The sequence below is a fragment of the Hippocampus guttulatus genome, chromosome 14, assembly GCF_054856545.1.
Source record: "Hippocampus guttulatus isolate MCC_2025c chromosome 14, RoL_Hgut_1.0, whole genome shotgun sequence".
Classification (NCBI taxonomy): domain Eukaryota; kingdom Metazoa; phylum Chordata; class Actinopteri; order Syngnathiformes; family Syngnathidae; genus Hippocampus; species Hippocampus guttulatus.
In genome coordinates this window covers 14,820,173-14,847,419 of record NC_141274.1, presented here as the reverse complement: position 1 = coordinate 14,847,419, position 27,247 = coordinate 14,820,173, and the positions used below count along the sequence as shown (strand labels likewise).

General features: G+C 44.5%; 1 protein-coding gene across 2 annotated transcripts in view; it reads right to left on the bottom strand.

The window, feature by feature from the left end:
• The window catches only part of LOC147195289 (receptor-type tyrosine-protein phosphatase F-like), a 154,169-nt gene extending 128,536 nt beyond the window's left edge, over positions 1-25,633 (bottom strand). The window contains exons 1-2 of one of the 2 annotated variants that reach the window (XM_086129494.1): positions 25,329-25,633; positions 21,329-21,442 (exon numbers count right to left, since the gene is read on the bottom strand). The gene's annotated coding sequence lies outside the window, so the exon portion shown is untranslated. The remainder of the gene's footprint in view (positions 1-21,328; positions 21,443-25,328) is intronic. The other variant, XM_086129493.1, reaches the window with a different exon arrangement.
• Between the last annotated feature and the right edge of the window lie 1,614 nt (positions 25,634-27,247).

The following is a 27,247-nucleotide window of genomic DNA, read 5'->3' as shown; positions in this document are numbered from 1 at the left end:
AACAAACAGATGAGAACTGACAATCCTCCGGATAGTCCGAGAGCCATGCTTGTTGGTCCTGACGGATTTACGGGGCTTTGTTTTGCAGCAAAAACAGATTGCAAAGGGCACAGTCACAAACAGTGAATGGCAAAGGGTGCCAGATTAGAACATTTGCAACCCACTTTTTGGCACCCTCGTTTTAGGGTGATAAGGTAAAGTGTTCATAGGCACGCTCATTGTAAGCAAAGACACAAGCAGAAAGCCAAAAAGCAAGTCATATGATCAATTTCTACAGCTTTGCTCCAGAGCCTCTAATTACTTGAGACGTTTTGCTTCGATGGCTTAGCATCTTGGCCACGGGGGGATTTGAAGGGGGTGCAGTGGATTAGGCCGGACGTGGCCTGCCAAGGGACACAACCGAAAATATGCTGATTCAAGAAGCTGCACCCCCCTCCAGTCCAAAAAAAAAAGTACAATACAGTAAAATAAAACCCCACATATTGGGAAAACCTTGCAAACTCTTCCGTCAACCACCACTGTGTCAGACAAAATGTCAGCAAATCTCACAAGAATCTCCTGAAACTATAATTTGGTGGATGACGTACACGAGGATAGCATTGCTAGCAACAAAAATGTCTGTCCTGGCTGCTCGGCACAATATGGAGAAGTGAACAATAAATGGACAATAATGAGGTGACCGCCTGTTTTGACGCAATCAAACTCTCGCACCGATCCCTTCATCTGCCACGCAAGTGATTTTCTGGCTTCGCTGATCACTGTTTGGGAAATGCACCTCTGTCCAGGCTGCTCAGGACAATTTGGCTCCAAATCAACAATAAATTGAAAATAATAATAAAGCAACCGACGGTTTAGACAACCGGTTTAGACACTCCATTAGTCGCCTTCCCAGTGATTGCCTCTCAACCAAATGATGCAAACGGCTTATTGTTTGTTCCAACCATCTTCGTAGAGGCTGCACAGTATGACATGGCAATGTCAGTAAGAAGTCGCCAATAATAAGGCGACAGCCTGAAGCTAAGCAGAGATGCCGGATGGTCAGATTTGCAATACGTGGCGGAAGCTACTAGCATAGCCAACCCACAGCCTGAAAATAACCCTGCGAATTTAATGCATTGCCTCTACATGCTGTGAAAGGTTTTACGATGCCAACAGTTTTGAGCCGAGAACAACAGTGGTGCAAACGTACAGTTCAATGTCAGCGGGATGGAAATCACAATGCATCCCAACCGATCTTTTTTTTTCCCCTCCCATCAGTCGAATAGTTCAGAAGCAAAGAGAGGCCCAGGATAGACATGTTCATTAGCCTATTGCTGAGACAAACACATCTGATGGATTAAACAGTGAAATATTACAAGATGCTTGAACCGCTGTCCTGCTCAGGGAGATCAAAGTGGGCCCGGAGGGTCTTGTGAGCAACGGGGGAGCGAGATTGGTTGGAGCCGAGCTCCAAAAGGAACAAGTGCTGGACCGAGAAGATACAACATCAGACGCGTGCGCTGCATTCCCTTGGGCCTGTTCCTTCACAACTGTCAGGCCGCCGCGGACAAGATGAGCTGCATAGAGAGAGGAAGGGGTTGGGGGGGTGGGGGGTGGAGGAGGCTCTGCCAACACTATGTCAGAGCGCCCTTCTCATCTAACAATAAGTGTAAGCCTCATTTGGTAATGCACCATTGAAGTCAAGATTTCTGATTGGGGGGGGGGGGGGATCCATCCAGGGTTTTATAATAGCCCTGCTGCCCCCTGCAAATACATATCCAACTGAGAAAGATATGACGAAATTCCCCAAAAAAGGACGGTGGGTCAAAACGAGACCTCTTACAAAACATAAGCTGTCAAACACTGTTCAGTGAAACAGAAAAATGTCGTCGTTTCAACATTGGAAAGTTGGAGGTGTCGAGCTCTAATAACACAGTGATGTCATAAACAGAAAAGTATTCATGACCTTTCTAAAACCATAAACGAATGGGCAGTAGTACAGCAAATACGACGGGCCATTAACAATTCTCACAGAAAGTGATGACGTTTTACATCGAGACTTCAAGGACGTCAGGACAAAAAATAAAAAATAAAAATACATCGGCGATGAGAAATGGAGTCGTAATATTTCGCTTGAATTGTAAGTAAAATATGCCCCAATGAGTCTTAAACTAAAAACACACGTCACATGAGAGACATTTGGTCATACTCCCAAGTGAACAAAACGACCATAAAATGGCCACTTCAAACTGCAATCAAAGACTTAGGGTGTTTTATTTTTTAGGCAAGGATTCTTGAGACTCCTTTATAGTTTGGTTCATGGTCGACATTCCTACCTAATACTGTGCTGCTAAGTGAAACTGGCTCCAGGGGCTTCCTGCCCCCCCCCCCCAACCCCACTATAAGAAAATGTGACAAGTCTCGGATGACGACCTGGGGAGGAGAAACTGCAGCCAGAGTCCAGACGTGGCAAACATCCATTTAAAGTAAGAATGCATGAGGCAGTCAGTCTGCTTCTCAGAGACAAACACTATTATTTGCCTGCTGATGGATGGCATGTCTGCGCATACAAGTGCACAAAGAGTAAAGGGACGGCCGCATCACTAAACTCAAAACGAGGTTGTCGCTCTTTGTGACATTAAAGACACTCAACTATTAAAAAAAGTTTGCTTTATTTCCTCCTTGAACACATAACTGAGAAGTTGATGAATAAACTTGGCCTGGCTCTGTGTATTTATTAATTTTTTTCATCTTATCTGCTAAAGGTCAGACAGAGTATTCTCTAAATGAAGTGCTGGTCTGACATTCTGGAAGCCGTTGAAGGTTTAGGCAGCGCCTTTGTGGAGGTAAATACCACATGAGATTGGTGCCAGCACTCAAGTCAAATAAACTTGGGTCAAAAATAGACAGTATTTTGTTTTTTTTACCCATATACTTGATAAATAACTTTACATGTACATATATTTAATCATGAACAATTCATCAAGTGGTGAAACAAAGTAAAGGATGGACGTATTTGAATGCACGTTAAGTCAAGAAAAGAGTCCGATTCATCACAAATTAAGAACACAGAGTGATTGGTCATTACGTGAAGACCACTGACTGTGATTTCCAGCAAAAGTCAAAAGAATCTAATTGGTCGGCAGAGTCATGCTACACGCCGTTAGAAAATATGCAGTTGCCCATAGTATCCCTTTCACCGGAAGTAAAATGGCAGAATAAGAATGGGGGGGGGGGGCAATCTGGATGTGCGTTTCTTTCTGTTGGATCATGGATTTACGTCAAGGAATGACGACAAACATTTTGTACGGACGGACAATGGCACTCATTAGGAGACCAAATGGATGCTATTCGGTGAGCTTGGAGAGCAAAATAAGACACAGAGGCTTTAAAGAGGGAAAATTTGAGTGTGAAACGGTTTGAGCAGCGAAATGAGGAGTGGAGAGGTCTATGTGGCTCCGATCATAACATGACCCCCAACACAAAAACACATGATTGAATTTCCGATGAATGAGGGCTGAATCGCATATACTGGAGGTCAGACACGATTCATTTAAAAGCCTCACATGAAACAGTGTCGGGCCGCATTCAAATTTAACGACAAATAGAACCCAGACAAAAAAGAATAAATATATATATATTTCAAATTTCATTTTTACCTGGTAATGTGCTTATCAAATACACCCAACCGACATAAGGCATATTAACTTAGGTAAAGAGGCACGAATGTTAGTATGCGCTAGGCCAATTTAGCGCCAGATAATGCTAACGTTAGCAAAGCGGCAGCAGGACCGAGATTTATAAACAAACACTACACATTAAATGGCAACGCCACTCACCTCTCATGGGCACACACTGAAAAGGTCACCAAATACACCACAAGCTAAAAAGTGTATTTTATCATTTCAAACTCATCTGAAAAAAAATTCCCCCTGATAATAAACAGCTTACAGACGACACCTAAAGACGACGAACTTGACAGTCCAGGCTCATCCTGAAATACAAAACTTGTCGCTCGGTCAAGCGACGTCACTCCGATATACTCCCTTCAGACCAATTCCCATGTAGACAAGGTCTTGTCGCCATCTTGGGGCCTCTCAGAACTAGCCAATGTGCACGATAACAGCACATTGGCTAGTTTTCAGCAAATAACAGGTTTCCCCTAAAAACCATTGAATCGCAAAAAAGGAAAGCGTTTACTGCACACATTGTCCACGGCGAATGTACCCTCTCAAAAAGAGCCTCGCATACCTTTGACCACAACATCTGCATCACGGCAAACAGTTACCAGAGTAACGCCTGTGATTGATGGCTCCGTAAAGAGCAATTGTTTCACGTCATTAAACTCGTGTAATCGTGCATGGCAGTCATCTCAATAACGTGACACGAAGCAATTACTAATCGCTGGGGAAAAAAGTAAAGACTAACAACGCAGGAAAACAACACGCATGCATCCCGAGTGACAAGCATCTGCATAATGACATAAAAAAAAATTTAAATTAAAAACGGGCGGACGGGTGACGGAGAGAATTCCAAATTCAAATGAGAGAGATGAAGAGAAACAGATGTCACACATCCACGACGACGCTCTGTACTGTACACGTGCGTGGACAGCGGCCCGGCAAGGCAGGCGGCGAGCGCAGTCTCTCAATCATCGGGGGCCTATCCATCTCTTGCAGGTTGACTGGGATCCAATCACCGTTCCCCAACAGGGCCAGAATGAAAGGACGGCCGACGGGCTGTGAAGAAAACGGTGCTCTCGTTGTGGAGATTGATGGCATGAATCCGAGAGTGCTTCACTAGGCGCTGCGTGTTGAGATGAGTGGAGCAGAAAACAAAACAAAACAAAAAGAACATCTTTGATGACATGCAGTATGCTGCTGCGTGTTGTTCAAGCTTTGTTTTTTTTTTTCAAGGGACGGACATTTGATGAAGGAAAACGGACATGGATCGATGTCGGCGTGAATGTGAAACATTTGTGTCCGCTGTCATCTTCACCGCAGCGGCACACGTTTCATCGAATTAAGTGACGACTGAATGTTCAATACTCCTGCTTGCATGTCAACGTTATACTACAGAGTAGGGCTGAAATGAGTCCTTGATTAAAAAAAAAAAATAAATGCCCAACACATTTATTCTGCCTCCAACACTTATTTACATGTTTGCCACAAAGAAGACACCGAGAGAGAATAATACATATTTGTAAAAGGTATTTAGTATTAGTAATGCCCCTATAGACAGGCGATGCGTCGGATGAAAGCATAATATTCCCTATAAATCATTATATATGGTGCCATATATTGCGCAGGCCAAATTGTATCAAATATTTAATTTATAACTTATTGGCGGGATCGGTCAAACCACACAGAAGGAACAGAACACCTTATGTGAGGCAGACGTGCTAAACTCTAGTCGACCATGCTGCCACGGGTAATCCCATTTCAAATTGTAAAAATGGATTTTTTTAAAAAAGAAAAAGATTTTTATTATTCCATTTTGTAAAATAGCAGCAACAGTGTGCTCCCTCCCCCTCCTTTTTTGTAGGAACCGTGTTTTCAAGTGGAATGAACGATAACTGAATTAATCTCCCCATTAGTTATTTTGCTGTTTTGTGCTTATTTATTTATTTTAAGGAAAAGAGTGAAGAAAGCCTTTCGGGGAAACTCCCTGGGAAAATCCCTTTAACAGAATGAATAATTCAGCTAAAAACCGTGCGGGAAAAAAAAAAAATCAACTATGCCATAATATTAAAATGGCCTTGCAGCCCAATTTGTATTCATGAGTAAATCCTGTAACATCTCTCAGAAAGTGTAATCAGCGGCAACATCGAAACTGACAGAGTGGCTATTCATGAGGTTTGTTCGACTCTGCATGCGTTTTGCCGTAACATGATTTGGGATGGGATACGGCAGGGGGAGCGAAGGAGGCCTTTTTTTGGGGGGGGGGGGGGGGGGGCTGCTGGCCCAAGTTAAACTAAAAGTACAGAGCACCTGTGTGATGGGATGTTTGTCATATGCCGGCGAGACGCAACTCAATCAAACGCAGCATGTCTTTCAACATATCATCAGGTTTGACCGCGACGCAAATCTCATGGATTATTTATCGTCAAAGTGCTCGTGCCAGAATGTCACCACTGAGCCAATTTCCCACGATTAATCACGATGCGGGATCCGATCAGGGCTCTCACGGCTAAATAAATAAATAAATAAATAAATGGGAACACAGGTTTGGGGCAACAGGAAGAGAGACCAGATTGAAACGGGCTGCACTCGCAGAGGAGTGACAGTGGCTATATGGGTACAAGGATGCTGGAAATGGAAAAAGCTAAGAGGAGATTTATCGATGTGGTGAGGGAAGATTTGCAGCTCGCTGGAGTTAGAGCAGAAGATACAGAGGAGAGGGAGAGATGGGAGAGGATGATTTGTTGTGGTGAGCCGTGAATAGGGTTAAGATGAAAAGGTTAAGAAGAAGGAGCAGCTATATGTTTGGGCAACTGCCATTGCTGGGAGTGGACACGCCAGAATTTCCTTTGAGATCTATTAACTCATTCGCTACCAGCTGTTTTCAAAGCCGCCAGAAAAAAAATGCTTCTTTTTCCCATTTCGCATTCTTTTGTAAACAGCAGTAGAACACGGTTTGTCTTCACCAAAAAACATTGGTTTCTGCCCAAAAAGCAGATAAGATAAGCTTCTTTTGTGTGTGTGTGTGTGTGTGTGTGTGTGTGTGTGTGTGTGTGTGTGTGTGTGTGTGTGTGTGTGTGGAAAGGAACATGCCAAGCAGTGACTTTGAAAGCTAGTATTTTTTTGCTTTTGGAACATCTCACACTATAAAGGAATAAAAACCAAGACTGATTAATGCTTTTTGATGCCAAAATAGCTGATTTACAGTGCTCAATGAAGGAATGTGCCGTGAGTGATGCTAATTGACCGCGTTGCTTTTTTTAAAAAAAATGTTTACACGGTATTCTGACTCCTGGAACTGTGGCAGTTCCATAATCGAATACCTAGAATGTTTTCATACATTCTAGGTATTATCTGGTGTGACCTTAAACGGGCAGTTCATGCTAGAAAAGCCTCCACTCTGGCGGCGTTAAAACAATTCTGTGAAGAAGAGTGGGTCAAAATTCCTCCGCAGCGATGTGAAAGACTCATCACCAATTATCGCAAAAGCTTGATTTCAGTTATTGCTGCCGAGGGTGCCACAATCCATTGTTATGTTCAGGGGGCGATTACTTTTTCACATCGGGACAGGTAGATTTCGATTTTTTTTGTGCCATAATAAATTCAATTGGCATTTACAAACTGCATTTTGTATTTCCTTGGGCAGTCTCGGCGTGACGTTAAAATTGGCTTGATGAACTGAAACCTTTGTGTGTGATAAATATGCATCAGGAAGGGGGCAAATACTTTTTCACAGCACTCTGTCATTTCAGCGTACCGAGGTAAGGACCGCAGGTTTATGTCAGCTGACTCCGAGTCACGACCAGTGGCGCTAATCCTCAATGTAAAGAACACAGCAGACACTCGAGGAAGTCGTTTACAGGCCAAACTGCCAGGGAGAGGAATAATCCCCATCCTTGCTTTCATTTTTATTGACATGTGCGGAAGGATCAAGTCGCGCGCTCGCCGGCTCTCTCCCGCCTCTCGGTGTGTCGCACACAGTAGCAGCCGCCTCCTGCATTGCACATTCGGGTGGCTGCTGCCGCGGCTGCTTGTTGTTAATGCCAAGAGGCGCATGATCGCATTGTAGCAGTGCACCAAAGGAGGGAAGGGGGGTGGGGGGGATGAGAAGCACCTCAAAACAGAAGCCTACTGTGCACCCATTCTTTTGTTTTCTCTTCAGAAAAATCCACCACGGACCCCCGAGATTTCGGTCACTCAATAACACTGCAATCCGAGGAGGAACGGTTTCATGATGTGGCATTTTATGGCTTTCTGTGCTCAGAAATCTAGGCCATGAATGATGTCTTAAAAGAATTCTTGGCTGTAACCAGTACGGGCACCCTCTATTTAGCCCCAACGAGTTAGCTGTCTAAAGAGAACCACCATCACATCAGCTGGGGGAAATCATCATCGATTCAGTGTGGCTAAATTCTTTCGATTGTGTGAAATTATTCCTTCATCCTGTCTTCCAAGCAATCGAGGCAAAATTGGCTGCCCGCAGGTGCCGTCGGATCACTCGACGAGTTTGTTTTCGAAGAGCAACATGTCAGCGATGGGAGGTAAGAAACTGTTCAGAGTTCTAAGGACTGCGCGGGATCGAATGTTGATTCATCACCACAGAAATACCGTTGATTCAATTGCAACTAGTTTGCTGTCTAAAGAAGGACACCGTGATGTATGGGAACTTGGGAAGTAATGATCAATTGTAAAGAATTGTGCGTTGAAGCGAGCGAAGCACGTTGGGGTGCGCTCAGAGGGGCTGCCGTTTTAGCAACATGATGGCGGCTGTGGAAATATTACTTCATTGGAACTATAATTATCAATCGATAAATTCGGCTCACTGCATGAAATTGCCCCAAAGGGGCTGTCGAGTCATTCTCAAAAGAAGGAGAACAATCATGCCAACGACGAGAAGTGAGGGATTAAGAATTCGAATGTGTGGAATTATTAATTCATCACATCATGAAGCAAGTGAGGCAAAAGCGAGCGCGAGCACGGCCGTTGATGTTTCCTTTCGCATCATTCCACAATGTTGCATCTACAAATAAAAAAAACACAATTCTGACCATGGTGACAGCACAATTGATAAGAATGTTGATTGTGCAAATGCGTCGAATGACCACATTTGGATGCATTTGAAGAAAAGGGAGCGCGCACCTTGAGCTACTCGTGTCGAAACAAGTCCAACGTCACATCAGCGACGGGAAGGTGAGCAACCTCCAGCGCTGCGGCACAACTCCCCCAGGTAGCTTGATCCTGCTCAAGTCATCTCGTGAACACAACGATTAATCAAGGAACGGCATTCGGATGCCTCCCACGACTACGAAGCCAACGTTTGAAATAAATCTCTCAACCTTTAACCTCTCCAGTCAAGCGACAGCGCGCGCAGTCTAATACGGAGGCGTTTTCCGAAGGTGCGCGAGGGCACCGTCTGCTGCACCAAGTGCCAGCGCTCACGCTGACCAATGACGTTGACCACTGCAGTACACGGCGCACGCGGCGGCGTGGCCGCTCTTATGAAAGATGCAGGAGCCAAAAGGAAGCTAGAAAAGAATCGAACATTCCGTAGCCCAGGGTGTTTGGAAACACCGGCGACGAGAGCGGCGAGCCATCAGAGTTTCTCACTTGCATGAGACAAAAGAAGCCCCTCAAAGTGGGATGTAATTCTTTACCCTCTGCGCATTTTGACCGAAGACTATCAAGCCTCTTGGTAAGACACCCTGGAATGAATACACCATGGATATAACATATATACCGTATATATCTCCACTTTGAACAATGGTTCAGCAGAAAGCAGAAGGAGGAAGAGCATTCCAGATGTTTTCTGCGCATCGTTAAGTTCAAATTGATGTTGGTTTTAACAAGACGAACAACAGGCTTAACGCACTGCAGTACTTTCTGTGTCTAAACTCGGAGTGCGGGTCCAAGTCGTACTCCTCCCCGCTCAGAACAAGAACTCATTGGAATGCTCCAAAGCCCGGTGGGACACGCGGTCCTTGACCGCGACGAGCTGCTTTCAATGTAAACGAGCCTCCGCGTTCTGGGATAAGGCGGCCATGAATATGCATACTGCCGCAAATTAACTTTGCTTATCTAATAATTAATGGTGCGCTCTCACGATTTTTAGAGATGATTGACTGAGACGCCAGATTATTGAGACCGGAAATCTCTTAGCCACAAGGTACTGTATGACCCATTTGCTTTGGAGAAATGTGAAGCAGACATTTGTGACACCCGATTTCTGTCATTTCAGTTCAAAAACACAGTCAAGTCATTTTATTTATTAATTTTTTTAATTTGAACGCTAGCATTCGGTCCCGCGGGTAACTGCGCGCATTCACCGACGCGGTTTCCAAAAAGTGAACAGAGTACTTACTGTATGAGGCTTTGGAAAGCGCGTTGGAAACGGTGCGATGTAGATAAAGCACTTCATACAGTAAATGCACTCCGTTAAACATTTTGCATTTTTAATGGAAATGATTTTCTCACTTGTTGGAATTTTGACAGATTCGAATTGATTCACAATTTGATCATTCTTGTCAAAACAAATGGTGGATGGAGATTTTGAGAGCGTGTCCAAGCTCAAGATATTAGTGACTTCTCATATTAAACAGGGTGTTGCTGGGGACAAAAAACACTTGTTTATATTGTTGATATATAACGTTTGAGAAAATGGGGGATCTTTTTCAACCTCCAAGCAAAAACGCTTTGTCTTTATTAAATGCCTTTGGGTCAGATTCACAGCAATTCCTTTAACTTTGCTTCACTTCAAACCCAATTTCGCCTTTTTTTTTTTTTTTTTTTAGGATGGGCAAGTACTGACTTTTTCCTCCCCTTTCCATCACTTCTGAGAAACATTTGAATTCAACATTTGGCGTACGCTACAAAAAGATGAAATGCACTGGATCAATGCGGTAAGCCATTCTCATTGAAAATATTCTCTGGAGGACAGAAAAATGGTTTTTTCGTGAGTCACAGCGTTTTGAGAGTTGCCTTGCCAACAATAGATTGCCATTGCGGCGCTACACTAGTTGAAATCGGAACATGTTGGGCTCATTTTTTGGGGCGAGTGGGCGCAGGCGCCTTTTCCAAGATAATGTTGGCCTCCCATTTGAACTCAATGCATATCAAGTCAAGTCAAGTTAAAAATTCCAACGTCCAGATTTCATTCCAACCCCACAAACTAACACCATGAGGCAAACCCCACATGGGTCTGTTATTTTTACAAGATGTTGACCAATCTTAAAAACAATTTTATTTTTAACTTACCCATGAAAGACCGACTATTTAATCACCAGTGTCTGCTTGTCATAATAAACGCACCCTCAATTGGAGAAGTGTTATCCAGTGTCTTTTTTTTCAGAGCTCTTTTCTCAAAAATTTTCAAACGCTTGCAAGTAACAGTAAATCCGTTCTGCCAACCATCACATGCAGCCGACAATATTTGACTTGATTATTCGACAACGCAAAACAGATGACTGAACAAGCCCAACTCGCTTGATTTGTTTTCAACATCTTTTACAGCAAATTAGACTTGCTGACGACAAGACTGAGTGTGTGAGCAAGTCACCGAGTTCCCAAATGGGAAGTGCGCCGAGTCGAGCCGAGTTGCCAGATAAAGATCTGCCTGTCGTTTTTCCATTGCAATAATCCACTTGTGAAGGCGTCATTCCAAAGAAAAATTAACATCCCCGTTTCAAACAACTGCCACTGGGAACCCTCGAGAGGCTTCCGCGGCTCGATAGAGAGGTGCGAGCTCAAGCAACATTTGCGAGACAAGACTGACAAGGAATGTTCTAAAACAACAACAACAACAAAAGGGCAGGGGCTATTTGGAGGACTTTGGCACGAGAAACAGGTGATGTTGGCTCAAACACGGTCTGTCGCCTTGCATTTTAAACGCTTAACAAATTCAGTCAAATTCAGTTTGTGTAAGCCTTCCAAGTTTCCTGCCCCCGCCGCCTGTGCGGGGACCCGCAGTTTCGGTGAGAAAGGGCGGAACCGCAAATGGGCCGCAAGGGCACGTCGGGCGTGAAACCATAAGCTCGCTTCCGCACGTGGACGTGACCCCGAGGGGGCATGCGTCAATCAACGGGAACATGCGCGTTAACCGGCCGGCGGCCTTGGGCCAGTTTTTGCTCTAGTTCTGCAAAGTGCTCGGCAAAGTGCACGAAAAGCAATAAAAGTCTCACAGGGCAGATTGAGGAAATCGCGTATGCTTTGGCCAGCATTGAAATCCTTGGAACACGTCAGGGTGCAGCAATGCTCTGGAGTCAAACTAAAAGCCAGTTTCATGACTTTTTCGAGACTACCCAGGATGCACTTGACGTAAACTGAAGCTGCAAGAACGCGCAGATGGATAAACCCGTCATGAGAAATGAAGAAACGCGCAATATCGTACTTGCTTTCGTTTATCGAATTTCCAGAGTAATGGTTGTTCCTCGGTTGCTCGTTCATCCGCACTCATTCTTGTTCACGTAATTACGAGGCCAAGCGGAACTTGCGTCAAAGGGAGAGATTGTGTGAGAAATTGCTCAGACATTAAGTCTGAAAGGTAGCGGTTAAAAAAAATAAAAATAAAAAAATAACTTGATAGAAGTTCAATGAATTTGTTTGCCCAATTTGTCAACATGTGGCAAGAGATATTTAAAGCACTTGAAGCAAGTCAAGCTTGTTCAAATATGTCAGTTTTACACTAGCAATTCATAATCCAGTCAAATCCTGCCGGCAGAATGCATCGGCCGGATGTTAAATTAGCAAACCGCCGGGCCGTCACGCCCTCAATGTAATCGTGGACGTGAGGGAATGGGTGTCGCGTGGCGGATGTCACACTAAAGTTAATCGCCGATGGGCGTGGGTGGCGCGAGGGGGAGGGGGGGGCGGCTGTCACGCGGTTCGACCGGCCCGTAAATAGAAGAAAGTGTTTGTCTTTCATCGTTTGTTTTGTGTCGCAATGTGTGGCTTTTATTTTGGAAAAGTGCGATGTAAATAAAAGGTTTTACTGATTGATTGGCTGGTTGATTGATTGAGCTGTCCGAAAAGTGCTGGAAAACCGGTTGTGCAGCAGAATGTTGTCTTAAGATTGACAGTCTGGGTGTTTTTTTTTTTGTTTGTTTTTTTGACAAGAACAAGTGTAGAAAGTTAGCTGAGCTGAATTTGGTTCACCCTGTTTCGCTTCAAATGTACTGCTGTAATACTTCAATGCAGAAGGACCTGGTCAGCCACGAAGGTAAGTGTGTGTGCAGATTCATTTCCACTATAGTTGGCGCATCATTTCCTTTCTTGAATCACTCGTTGCTGTACGAGCTTTGATGAAGAGTTTGGAAGATGATGTCTGATGAAGTCATTTGGACACACTGTCCCTTTAACATTGCAGCATCTTGTGGGCATAAAACTTCATTTCGGTTGCGTCTGTTTGCCATTTCAAAAATTTATTGAACTGGATTTACCCCCCCAGCAATACCGTGATACCATTGATAAGCGGGACCAGTTCGGTCATGATAAGAATGAGTGATATAAAACAGTCGCTAGAACTCCCTGTTCTCGTCAAGACACATGCTCGCCATTTCACTATTTCAGGGAACGTGTACTCTCTTTTGACACAAGATAAAAGGAGAGAAACTTCAAGCAACAGAGGATAAGGCTCACACATCTATATATAGACGCTAACTACAAAAGGATGAAAAAAGTGCTCGCACCTCAGCTTGATGTGGTTAAGAAAAATGGGCTACTTCTATCACCCAACAACTTGGGCGTCATAAATTAGGTTCTTTCTATCGCTCGCTTTTCCCAATACCTCGCAGAAGGAAGCTTAAATTGAAGATACACAGATTGCGAGCGTTGCGGGTTGCGCGAGTGGGTTTGTGAGTACTCACTCGGCACGCTTGATGTGAGTTTGTGTACATTGAATGCGTGCAGCTTGAGCCAATACGTGGAGGAAACCCAAGTGATCAGCCCATCTCGGCCATAAATCAGTGCCTTGGTCAACGTGGCAGAGAGCATTTTCAAATCCATTTGCAGACGATAATGCCAGCTATTGCTTTCAGCCTCAGGGAGGTTGTGTGGTGGTGGTGGTGTTGCGGGGCGGGGTGGGGGGTACAATTGGGGCTGCTTGCGAACCAGTCCCATGAATCATTAGCCTTTTAGAAGCGCAGCAGCATAGATCTCACCTCGCTGTCCATACACTGCCTCCTGATTCTTCCCAGTAGGCAAAAGCATAGTGGTACATCTAAACAATGACTTGGAGAGAAAAAAAAAAAGTCTGCCTTACACAATAACTCAGGGCCACATAAACATGAAAGAATACGGAATCCTGTACCGTTTCAACAAACGAAGCGAAAAGTAGAGCAAGGCTGTACATGTACACATTAAGCGCTGAAGAAACAAAAAGGAGCAAGCCTGGAGACGCTGGTGCTCTGAATAGATTTTTCTTTTTCCTTTTTACACACAGAAAAGGGCAGAGGAATTAGTCAATCAGTGTGGACCGACAAGGACCCCCGCCCCCTTTTTTTTTTCTTTTGAGAAATTAAAACTTCATGATAAACAAATCCGATTTTCTCCCAAAAATATGTTTCGAAATGTACACCAAAGCTTACCGACATCCATCATGTACTTGACAGGCGTTTGGAAAAGGTGAGTACTCGCCAAGCTTTTAAAAACCGATTCCTTACTTAACTATAATAATTATTATTTTCAAAGTAAAAGCAGACGTTTGCAAATGTCTTGATTGGATTAAACGCAAAAGATAATCACTCTGCTTTCATGAAGGACGAACCGAAAGTAGACAATCATTAACGCTGAGAGGCTGCAATCAAATCATTTGGCCACCTCTGGTTTTTACCCTGATCTAAGATGCGCATTGTTACGCAATTATCTCTTCAAGAGACTGCAAACCAAGAAGTGCTTCGCCACTCCGGTTGAAAACAACCCTCGCTTGAAGGCATTCCAGGTTGGACTGCAGTGCTCGTAAAATGGGGCATTTTACTTCAAAGTTCACGCTCGATACACTTCAAGGGGCTGCGCAGTTCATTAAATACTCCACAGGGTGAAGTGTGTCGCTAATTTGTCAATGAATTAATCCCATTGCTCCTTGGCATCATGCAAACGTCATCCACTCCAGATGTTTGTTCCCAGCGCACAAAAAATGGCATTCCGCCGTATTGCTTCCATCCTGCTCCTCCAAATAGGAATGTCATGAATACATGTCTCTCAATCAAGCGCAGCGCGCTACCTGCGCACGCTCTCAAATCAAATTTCATGCTTTTTAAATTCCAGCCTTGAAAATCGGGAGTCCGTGTTCAAGGCATGAAAGTGCACATTAGCACGGCGGGGAGATATGTTTGACACCAATCACCATATTTATGAGTACGGCTACATTTAAGCACGAGGGAATGCAACGTATGAGCGCGACACTGCGGGAAGACCGGCTGGAATGAGAAGGAGAAAAATGTTTTCCGGACGTGTAATTAAGGCACCGACTTTTGACTTACTCACATTTCAGTCGGACTGCATTCGCGTCAAACAAATATGGAATATATGTTGGTGACTTGAACTATTATCATTGAATTAAGTTCATATCAAAGAGTGGAAGAGCAATTTTGAAAGGTCGACTTGGAAACTGCAAAGCTGAACAGTAAAGCCTTAAAATATGAATGATAGTTCACACACACACACACACACACACACGCACAGACAGACAAACACAGTTTCCGCTGACATACTGTATGTACCATTATCCAAGAAGAATAGCAGCTCATTCTTATCATTTCTGGAGTGAGGCGCACTTGCAGATAAGAGGAAAAAAAAAAAAGAGTGAAATGTTGCCGCTGGTGGACAAATTGAATCTTAACATCAGAGATTTGGTAAAGTGGGACCAAAAGTGGTATTTTCAATAGTTATCAATGGGAGATTTCTGTCTGGTTTTTTTTTTTTGTGAGGCTTTTTCTTTTTTTTTCATTAATTTGAGTTAAAAAATGCACACAATACACACAACCCAAGAAACATTGGATTCATGACCAATCCGCGGCAAATGACGCAGTACAACAGAATATCCTGTGCCTGTAGAGGATAAATTCAATTTATCTCGGGACGAGCCCAACTGCCCTGTAACCTCCCGCGCCGATATTCCATTAAGGCTCCACGCGCAGTCAGGAACGTTTCCACACTTTCTTTTGTCACCTTCAAATTAATATGCGGGTAATACAGTATGTGACGGCATGCAGGACGGTCATTTATAAGAAGGTAGGAAGGCGGTATTTAAAAAGACAGCAGACAAAGGCGACGTGCGGCCATTCCATTCAAAGCTAGTTCATTTGATGTCCTGCTGCTTTTGACGTCATGTTGCACAATGATAAGAATAGGACAGTATCAAGCCAGGTCGCCCATGTGTAAGTATTGCGGATTTCAGCCTTCTCGCAATGGCTATGATTCCTTCCTCTCTTCCAAAACAAGGCCAAACGTATCACGACAACTATCTCAAAGATATTCCCAACTTGAATTGTACTAGAGTGCGGACGTCCTCGCAAAGGTCAAACAAAACCTGCTCGATACAACCCGAGAATGGAAAAATGAGTTCAGAGCATTCAGTGAAATAGTCGATCAATAGCGGAACAACCACATTCGTCCGAATAAGCAACCGACGTTGAATGGTTCCTCGGCCGACGCCTTGGGGTTCGAAATTTTAGTTAACCTCGAAATAAGTGTATCCTCTAATTGGGCCACAGAATGACTGCATGACACACCTTTATGAGGGTCTCTTATCTTGGTTTGTGCCATTCGAAGGGGTTTTAGTGAATCCCGCATGAGAAACGTCTCGACCGGCTGGAAAGGATTTCGACGTGGCCTTATTGGAATCAACTGCGCTGGTGATTACGCTTCCTTTGAATCAATCTCCTTTTGGGAAAACCTCAGCCAGCTCAAAAATGAAGTCATTTTTTGGAAGAGTAGATCCTGGCGAAAGAGATCAAAAACGAGGTCTACTCCCTTCGCAAAAGTCACACAGTACCATCCCCTCAACATTTTGCAAAAACAAAACCGGCACCCTACACCACTTGTGGAGCTCATCAACCATAACAGGATGCGCAAAAAAAGTCTCAGTGACCTCTTGCCAGAACAGAACGGGAGGTTGGCAGTTTTGGTTTGAAACGGCCATTTTAGGGCTCGGATGGTCAACGGGGAGCAGGGCCGGATGCAGAAGGCGTGTGAGGAAGCTCGACGTTCTGATGTCTCACTGAGCCACTCGAGCTGAAATACTGTTGAGACACATCAGGCCTCGCCCAATGCGATATGTCACAATAAAGGTGCCAACATCAGGACCGTAGCAACTGACAGCATCAAGGACCCAACCCAAAACACAGTCACAACAAAACGGCTAAGGGACCTGGTGGGTCCAAGTGGGTAAAAAAAATGGAAATGTGGCATATCGGGTTGTATGGTTTGTGTATTTCAATGCTTAAGCCAGCGTAGAAGATCGTCGGTGCGAGGACGTACGAAAGTAATTATGGCTTGCACTGACAAATGGATACTTAGGAGATGCAATCTCCCTTTTATGGTCCTCTTGCTGTCACACATTTGCTCAATTCAAAGGCTAACGGCTAATTTGTCGACTTCATTTTCACCCACGGTAAACAATCAGACTTGGTGCAGTGAAAATGTTTTCAAATTTATGTTTGATCATCTGCTCAAAATGTTGTTCAAGGTGAACTGTTATTGGTGTTCCAGGACAAAGTGATGGTGATTGGCTTTGAGCGTCGCCATCTTGTGAGCCAAAACAAATGGCGGAGGCGCGGAATGAAGCGGTGTTTGAAAGACACGACCGTCAGTCAATGGCGATACTGTTAAAAATACGGGTTGCGAGACTGTCGAGATGGGCGAACTGCATGTAAGCAGGGCAGGGTTGGAATAAACAAGGCCGTCTTTATCGGTGTGATGCATTGCCTGACCGTGAGCTGCCGTGCGACATGATGCGATGCTGTCAGCGCTAATGATCTCTGACGGCATTACAGCGCTGTCAGGACACAGTCGGCACTCAAAGCCAAGGCCCCCGCTTGTGTGGGAGCTGCATCTCCCTTGCTCGCCGCCAAACGCTCGCACTCCTACAAAAAAAAATCCTTTTCATCTCCTGCATCGGCGGAGGCCAGCGTAGAGAGACTGCACGGCGTGCACTTTTCCGTCGTCGGCTTCGCCACTATTGGGCGATCAACAACATGAAATGCTGGTGCCAAATCGAGTGATAATAAGGCAGCCTGTTGCCAAATGCGACGAGGCGACCTTCAGCTCAGCTGTCAGTCAGCGCGTTCTGACAAAGTTCCTTGATACTTCAATCTAATTCTTCACTGTCAGCGTAATTTGCACACTTGACAGAGCACCACAATATGAGCCTCCCATTATCCACCTACTTGATATTCTAGCCATCACTGGAAGTAGTGAGGACACAGGATGCGAGATTTGGGGTGTGTGTGTGTGTGTGTAATTTACTAGTCACTGGGTGGGTTAAGAATATGCTCAAAAAAACACCGTTTGTGGTTTTTTTGAAGGTCACTGTTGGGTTCACACAGGTTTCAGTAAGGGGACAAAATGCAAGAGAAAACTGTTTTTCTTTCATTGAAACAGAAACGGGCTATTTGAAGAATTTAAAATGAAACGTGCAAAATTTGTGATTTGTCAATTTGCCTCAAAAATGGATTCCCAGTGCAACAAAAATAATACATTCAATGAATAAAAAATATATTTTGAATATAGAGCAACAACAATGAATTTTTCTGTTCCGCTTGCGGCACTGACATGCACATCGGGACGATGTTGTTTCCAACAGCTGATGTCATCTTTGACTTCCCTTGACAGCAAACCAGCGAGAACCAACAACGCCTTGTTGGTGGGCAGCCAATTCACATGTGCCACAAGTCACGTTAATCAAAAATTAGTTCCCCACAATTGAGCCAATCCTTAACAATCAATATGAATGGATAATCGATTATCATCCTCGGTCCTAGCAGCGCCGAAACATGAAATCCCATATTACCTGCAAAATCCTGACCAATTTGTGAGAGGAGGATTCCATGATTGTGACGCCACAAATGGAGCCGTGGTCATGATGGGTGTTCGGGGGTCATTTTAAATGTTAGAAAGCAGTGAGTGATGAAGGCAAACGCCGGAAAGAGGGGTCTGGATTCATTGATTTGCTATGCGGTGCGGCTAATGTAGCGTGCTGCTAATGAAAATGGAGAATCCGCGGCGGAGCTCGCTGTGACAAACGGCTCATTGCTCATGGCGGACAACGTCTAATCGGCGTTGCTTGCGTATGTGTGTGTGTGTGGGGGGGGGGGGGGGGTCTGTGTGTGTTTGTCACATTTGCACTTGCATATTTGATGAAGGCTGCACGTGTGACATTTAAGTTGGGCCTGATAAAGACAGCGGGCTGTTTGACCTTATGTGATATTCAGCATCCGTCCAGGTAGTGTCCGTTTATTTGCACGCAAATTTAATCGTGCGCTAACTTGGAAGGAGCCGCTGGAAAAGGGCCAAAACAAAACCAAAGAGGCCAGCATCTGTATGGAAGATGAGCGCGCCCGATTGCTGACTTGGCAATTACTGAAGGCACGAGAATGTTTGGCCTTTAATGAGTCATAAAAATCTCAGTTACGCATTACTGTGCATCATCATTATTTCATTCCATAATCATTTATTTTACACGGCTGGCAGAAAGCGAGTATCAGGATCTATTTTACTCAAAACCCTTAACTTTCTAAAAAAAAAAAAAAAAAGAACAAGTAAGTGCATATTATTCCGCTATGAACATAGCATGTTATGTCTCATCTGAAGCGGTTTCTCTGCGGGGCGGCGACGAACAAAAGCACCCTCCCATTTAGAGAATGCAGCGAAAACAAGCAATTATGCCACAGTGTCAAAAACAAGAGGGATCACTTGAGCTACACAAGCACACCGACATATTGTTCAAAATGGCATCGTGTAAATCGCCGCCGCGCAAGTACTTCGGATTTGTGCGCCGTTATTAGCTCAAGCAAGTGGAGCTGGAGCCTGGGAACGCACACAACAGACACTTCTGTTGTCGATGGATCCCCGAATTCAAACGTTTGCATTTTCAAGCCGCATTAGAATTGAAAATGTCAGTTAAAAAGAAAAAAAAAAGATAAACACACTTGGAGCTACAATGCTCTCATTGAACACTAGCATGGCCTGCTGGCAGGTCATTGCCTTGGTTTTAAAAATGTTAGCCTTTGCACACCACTAAAACTGTGTCATCAGTTCAAAAAAATGTCAAAGCAACACGTCATTATCCTTCAATAAGATACACCGCTAGCTAGCCCTTTCATCAGTAATTGCCTGTTGGGGGGTCATGACCGCAAGTTTACAAATGTTAGCATTTTCAAGCCACACGAAACACTCTTATCACCTAAAAAAAATGGCCAAAACAGGCTAATCCAGACTGACTTCACACTACACTGTTTAAATTTTAATCTAATACAGTATACTGGTCTGTCATCGCTTCTGTTTTCAAATGTCGCCTCGGTTTCAAATATTTACGTGTTTCAGGCAAAAATGACAGCACCATCATCTGTTTTCTGTCGAACAGACTTACAAACTTTCAGACGCAAATTTTTGTGGAATTTTCTAAAAAATGTGGAATGAACACTTCAAATGATCCTGAAATCCTCCAAAGCAAATGAATTCGGGAAATAACCTTTCTCACAAACAATGTTTCAATTGTGCTATTTGAGTCAAGTGTTTAGGGCAACTGAAGCAGTTCGAAACGTCACCGAAATTTTTATGTGTCAACTTTAAGAGCCAATCGGAGTAACGCTTCTCTGAGTAGCCGACGAAACCAACGGGTCCTGAAGAAACATTGAGAGATAATGAAGCTGCAACTGTTTGACTGCAATTCGAAGGTGCTTTGTGACGATATTTTTCTATTGGCACTATCACACAAAAACTTGCACTTAAAAACTCAATTCCTGCGGAACCCGCTTTTCAAAATTCTTGCGTCGTCGTCATTTTCAGGTGACCGTTCCATCCCGACTAGCATTTTGACAGACTGTGGTCTATAGGAAATATTTGGGGAAGTTTCTAGTTGAAGCTCAGTTTGACATCATGTGATTGGCTAACCGTTTTCGTGTTTTCAGGCCACCAAAAAGGCCTTTTTAATTAGGCTGTCACAAATTAAAAAGAAGGGCAAACTGTTCTCGATGGTCTTGGCTAAAGCTATGCTGCTCCATCAAAGCCTGCTTGCATGCCGTTTCCTCCGTTACTTATTTATAATTTAGGCAGTGAAAAAGAAAAAGAGCAGCGAGTTCAGGGAAGCCTTCCTTGGCACGAGGTTAATTCCTCTCATATTACCGCCGAAATGACTCGCCCCTTTCCTAATCCACTATGACATATGGATCATCAACACATTAATTCATAAATGATTGGATTTTGCAGGTGATTTGTTAGCGTCGCGAACAAACTTGATTACAAGTGGAACAAACGTCCACTGTTCACGGATTCATCATCGAGTAGAAATTGCGTTGGTTAAAAGTTGGTGTTGGAAAGAAAGCCTTTCGACGGCACTCGAAAAGATCTCGTTTTTCCTCCGTATGCCTAATAGGCACCTTGCAGATGGACAACTCTTCTTTAATGAGAAACAGACAGAATTGATTAACACTTAACCTCTCAATGTCATCCATGCTCACCTCCTCGCTCAGCAGAAACAACACACGGTCTGGAGTCAGGCTCGGAGAAAAACAGGTCTCTCGCAAGACACTTTCAGGTCTGTTTCCACTTTCTGTCTGCTTTGCAGGGGTGCCCTATTTAAAAAAACAACAACAACTGGTTTAAATGGTTTATAATGCCACCAGTGCAGTCTCAAGTGGGAGAGCTGGTTTCAATCAGCAGTCAAATTGCTCCGACAAGAGCGGTAAATCACTCCGCCTCCATGCTGCTGACGTTAAGGAGCGAGCATTGTTAGGACCTCGCCAGCGCGCTACTAAAGAGCACCCTTTCCTGGTATAGGGATGCTACGCAGGACAGGAGCTGGCAGCTCTATGGATGCAACATAATCTGATGTCCAAGCAGAAAATCGGAATATTTTACACAGCAATCTACAAGCCCGGAGCAAGTGCACTCAACTACAACTTGCTGCTATTCTTGATTAATTCTGCTGCAAAGCATCAGCCCCTTTACACCCAGTCTGAACCAGTTAGTCTGGTTAAAAAGAGGCCTTGGGTTCCCCGTCCCAACGCCCAGAAGGCAAGCCAGCAAATCCCCTATAAAAGCCCCAAGATCCCTGATCCCACCCACCACAAACCAACACACTGGAGGCAAAACCTCTCATTAAAGAGATCTGGGGGGCCTTGAAATGACCAAGAATGTACCAACAGCGAGCAGGTCATGCCTGGCGGTGAGTCGCTGTGTGGCCCGCCGGGTGGATGGACTTCATAAATAGCATCAACGCGCCTCCACACAACCCACCCCCACCCCGGCCTGAAGCGGCCAAGCCGGGATGAGGAGGCCGAGGCAGATGCTCTGGCGGGCGGCCCGGGCCAAGCCTTCTAGGAAATACCCTTCGCAATCAGCTCACAAGTGGCACGCGCATATTCAGGTCAATGAGCAACAGATGCATTTGCCAAGCAACAAGTTCAACATCTTTCACTCGGCTGGAGACAAAAGGTTCAGGCTGTCTTCATGTTAGAGAACCAAACTCGGGAACACACTCACCTAAATAATTCAGAGCCAAACATGGGAACACACTAAAGCAAAATAATTGAGAACCAAACTAGGGAATACACTAACGTAACAATTCGAAATATGCCAGAGTAGCCCGAAATAAAACTGCAATTCTGCAAAATCTGGAATTAAGAAAAAAATAATAATAATCATAAATCATGATACAAGCTGTAGTCAAATGTAAACTTCTGAATAAAGGAGCACGAGAGCTGTGAAAAAGAAATGCCAAATTATGATTGAATGCCGTATTCAGAAAAAAAGGCAGTGGTGAAAATTCCCTTGTTCCCCTATTAAAACAACAACCGCTCACCAATTCAGCAAGTGTCTTGCAGGCTGCCAAGCAAACGATTTAAACTCCCGATTCCTCGACAGCTACTCTCAATCTTGAGCCGCAACGCCTACTTTTAGCCATTACAACTATGAACAGCCCACAAAGAGTCTGCACAAACACAGCATCCCACGCAAAAAAAGCAAAACGATCAAGGGGGGGGGGGGCGGGGGGGGATCAAATCAAATCAAATTTCTGCGGCACAACGCACTGGAGGATTACATCGTGAAATATCTGGCCACCATAAAACAACATCCAAACAGCACCAGCTGTCTGCGGAATGTTTTACATTAGACTGAGGCCTCGTACGGAACCTTGTAATGTAGTCAGCAGAACACGGCGGTGAGACAGCTCGATAACAAAGTGCCATGAATCTAAACGACACTGCACCATTCCGCGTTTGGTCTAGTAGGAACTCAAGGTTAAGCAGGGCACACGGAGTACAATTGTTCTTCAAATCCAACATCATGTAGTGTGTTTTAAATTGATGTCGAAACAAGGCGGCGTATCGGCTGTCGGTGAGCTCTGAAAGCTAATGTTAAAAACAATGCTAACAGGAAAAGGAATGTGCTTCTTTTAATGACACAACGCTCAGTATAATTGGCAAAAGATGCCACAAATGGCGATGCACAAAGCACGACTTTTTGATTGGATCTCCCATCGCGTCAACATAGTTCCTTGACACAAGGTGGCAGCAAAGCAATACACTGGAAGCTCGATTTGACGGACAAATAGTAGGGAGGGCTCATCTGTTACAGCCCATTGTTCGTTATATTGAAGTACTTTTTTGCGTGGCCTAAAAATGCCCGGTACAGTCCAAAAACATTGCTTGAAACCATTTGAAAAGTTTTAAAGTTGATCCTAACTTACCCCGATGGCGCGTGAAGGTGGCGGAATAATGCCGTGCAGTTGGTCGCGTTCATTGATCCGCAATGTTAGCATAATTTCCGACTGGTTGCCACAGATAAGGGCTTGAAAGACTTGACGTTGACTAAAAATCGCATATTTGAGCGACGTCTAAATGCAGTACACGAGGTGTAAACGTACTACACGATGAGCGCATCCTCGTTTTGAGCTGCATGCTAATGGTGATGTCAAGCTAATCTTGGGGCTTTCCTTTGCCTTTTCTACGACTGCCGCCCCTGCCAACATGGTTTCACCACTGCCAACAGCGATTTAGACACAAGTTTCTCTGCATCATTTTGAGAAGTTTACCAAACAGCTTTCTCTTGGCGTCATCACAACAAAGATCCTCCCCTGCCTATCTAAACGACTCTTCCGTCATTCTTTTTGCTATCAAGCCTATCAGCCGGAGGCGAATCATTCGCTAACGTTAACGTTTTCTCCCATAAGACAATGCTCAGCTCGGGTAAACTTTTCTTTTTTGCTTATTATTATAAACAGTAGTGGTAGTCATACTGTATCCATATTGGAGAGGCCTTAAGATATCCAATCGCTCAGGTTTCTTTGCCTCTTGACGCTACCATGATGCACAGCCAAATTGCGGCAGTCAAGCAAAGAAGTCGGAATTGTGTCTCTTGAACCGTAGCGTGTGAATCCCGCCTCAAGTGGATGAAGAAAAAAAAAACTGCGACACGCCGGGGTGATACTAAAAATCACACCCGATGCGTGGACATTTGGTCACCCATTTGAAATGGGCTCAATTCTCACAGCCCAACTTTCAGAATCCCACACATGCAGCCGGGGCTCCCCCCCCCCCTTTTTTTTTTAGATACATCTGATGCAATTTCGAGAAACTAAAGCTACACGCTCTCCTCTCTTGATGTCAGCATTGTGTTGGAGACTATTCGAATTTCGACATGGGGCTAATTAGGCATGCAACCTGCAAGATTGCCACGCTGGACACCGCGGGCATCTCTCTAAAACCTTCCCGAGTGCATCGGAAAAACACCCCCTTTTCTCTTCATCCTCCTCCTCCTCCTCTTCTTCTTTTCCCAGATTGGATCCAGCCTTGAGGAGCGCTGCAGGCTATCACCATTGAGCGTTTATCAATGCATCAGCACAATTAAAAAGAACCAAAAAAAACAAAAGAAGGGATTGTAGTGGTGACTGACAGCTGTCTTCAAACATCGAAAGCATTTTCTTGTTGCATGTGACGTCACGGATGCGGAGATGCGGGGGCACACACACACACACACACACACACACTTATTTCACAAAACGACGACACTTTTGGCAACATTGGCGAAACCTTCCGTTAACAACCCGTCATTGCGGCTTTTCATTCATTTATGCATTTGTTTATTGATTGAATCCCGAGGAGGCTACGTCAATTAGAAACAGCTGCTTATTAAGATCGTTTGAAGGAAGATTCTGTCATTTTCCCGTCCTTGTTTCAAGGCGGAGTTGTCGAAACTCAGAAGGCACGATTTCATCGCACTTAGGACACGAAGTGAGTTGAAAGTGAGCAAAATTAGCCCGACGACAGGAACGCTATTAGCCTGGGCTACCGCTTTGGTCGGTCGGTCAACACCGGGGTTGACCTTCGCTAAATGTTACAGCCACCCAAACGCCCCAAAACTGCTGCGTGACACCCCACGAAGCAAACCCGAACCTCGCACAGCGACAACAGCAGCACAAGTTAAGTTGAAGGAGCAAAGTGGTCGTAGAGCACTTACCGAGTCTCTTCGTTGTCGCCGCCGCCGTTGGCATGTCTTCCCCCCAAACACCACCACCGTTCCGCGTCTTCCACTTCGTAGCCAGCCGGGAAAAATCCACGTCCCGGGAATCAAATTGGAAGGAGTAAAAGAAGTCCAAAAGGGTTGCGATAAAAAGAGAACATGGAAGAAGTGGAAAAGAAGAAACACAAGGTCCGATCCCGACCTGGTAAAGGAGACAAGTGAGCGGATCTATTCGGTGCCCTTGTGCGCATGGGCACCAAAATCCCCCCCCCTTAAAAAAAAAAACAACAACACAAAAGTGTCCTTATGGAGATACAAAACACACGCATTCGCATTCTGACGTCGCCCCGGTGAGGCGAGGGAGCGAATCCAATGCGTCTCTTAGCCCCCCCAACTCGGTCACGCTTCCTCCTCGGAGGAGAGACGACTCGCTTCGGTCGGTCGACCGGGCTCGGACCTCGGCTCCACTCGGGAATATTCGGCGACACTCGCGAAATCCTGGAAAAATAACGCAGCCCACTGCTGCTAAACGCACTGCTGCTCACGTTTTGCTTCATCGACGCAATGAATGATTGATTCATTGATGAACTGAATTTTCCACAGCACAAAATGAATGAAAAAAGAAAAGTGTATTCTGTATACTTGTTCTGCAACGTTGCAAAGGATCCATTTGAATGTTAGACGCTATAAAATAAATCTAAAAAAGATAGCGGCCTGGTGGGCAAGTGGTTAGCGCGTCGACCTCACCGTGCAGAGGTTGTGGGTTTGATTCCGGCTCTGGCCTCCCTGTGTGGAGTTTGCATGTTCTCCCCGTGCCTGCGTGGGTTTTCTCCGGCTACTCCGGTTTCCTCCCACATTCCAAAAACACTAAATTGTCCCTATATGTGAGTGTGAGCGCGGATGGTCGTTCGTCTGTGTGCCCTGCGATTGGCTGGCAACCGGTTCAGGGTGTCCCCCGCCTACTGCCCGAAGACAGCTCAGCTGGGATAGGCTCCAGCACTCCCCGCGACCTTTGTGAGGATAACGCGGATCGGAAAATGGATGGATGGACTATCAAACACAAAGTGTGGACACTTATTTTGTGTCCAATTTCAAATAGTTTCAGTGTGTATATGTTAAACTCATTGATTTGATTTGGTGGAATTTTTGAAGAGCCACAAAAACTCTGGGTACTTGTCATACCAAATTTAAAGTTGATTCGTTTTTTATGGTTAAACATGCAATGGGTCAAATTGGCCTATAAACATTTGTGACATACAAAAGAAGAGAAATGTAAAATGACATTGTAACATAGAAGAAAGGGGTGCTCTGGAGTGGATTTAAGACAAGATTCATTCAAACATCGCGCAAACTGTCCATTACACCACTTGGCCGCAAATAGAATGCCCTTCCCCAACCGACCATTTCCCCCCCACTAAATTCTCATTCGTCATCCTTGCTCTCACCTTGTGAAGGCTCAGGGCAACGCTGTAATTCATAATTTATATGAGCAAGCGGACCAAATTTTTCCTGCCTCTTTCACTGAAAATTGTTTTTTAAGACAGATGGCGGGGGCGGGGAGGCCCACTTTTTACTTGCACATCTCAGGCTACAGATTGAAGGCATTGATGCCTCAATGCTTACACCTTTTTTTATCCATTCTTTTTCTCTTAGTAGCATTATTATGATTGGACAAAAAAAAAAATTGGTGTTTGTGTCGGAGTGAGTCAGGAAAAATTTGACCACTTGCTATCAACACTATATTTACAATTAGGTACAAAAACAAACATCAAAATAGCATTGCGCACTCTGAAAATGGAAACAATTTCGAAAGGCGAAACACGACTGTGTTCATTGAAATCTGAAAAGCAAAAAAAAAAACAAACAAGTGGGCGCCTGTTCAAACAGGTTTGGTCCATGCTCACTTCCAAATGAGT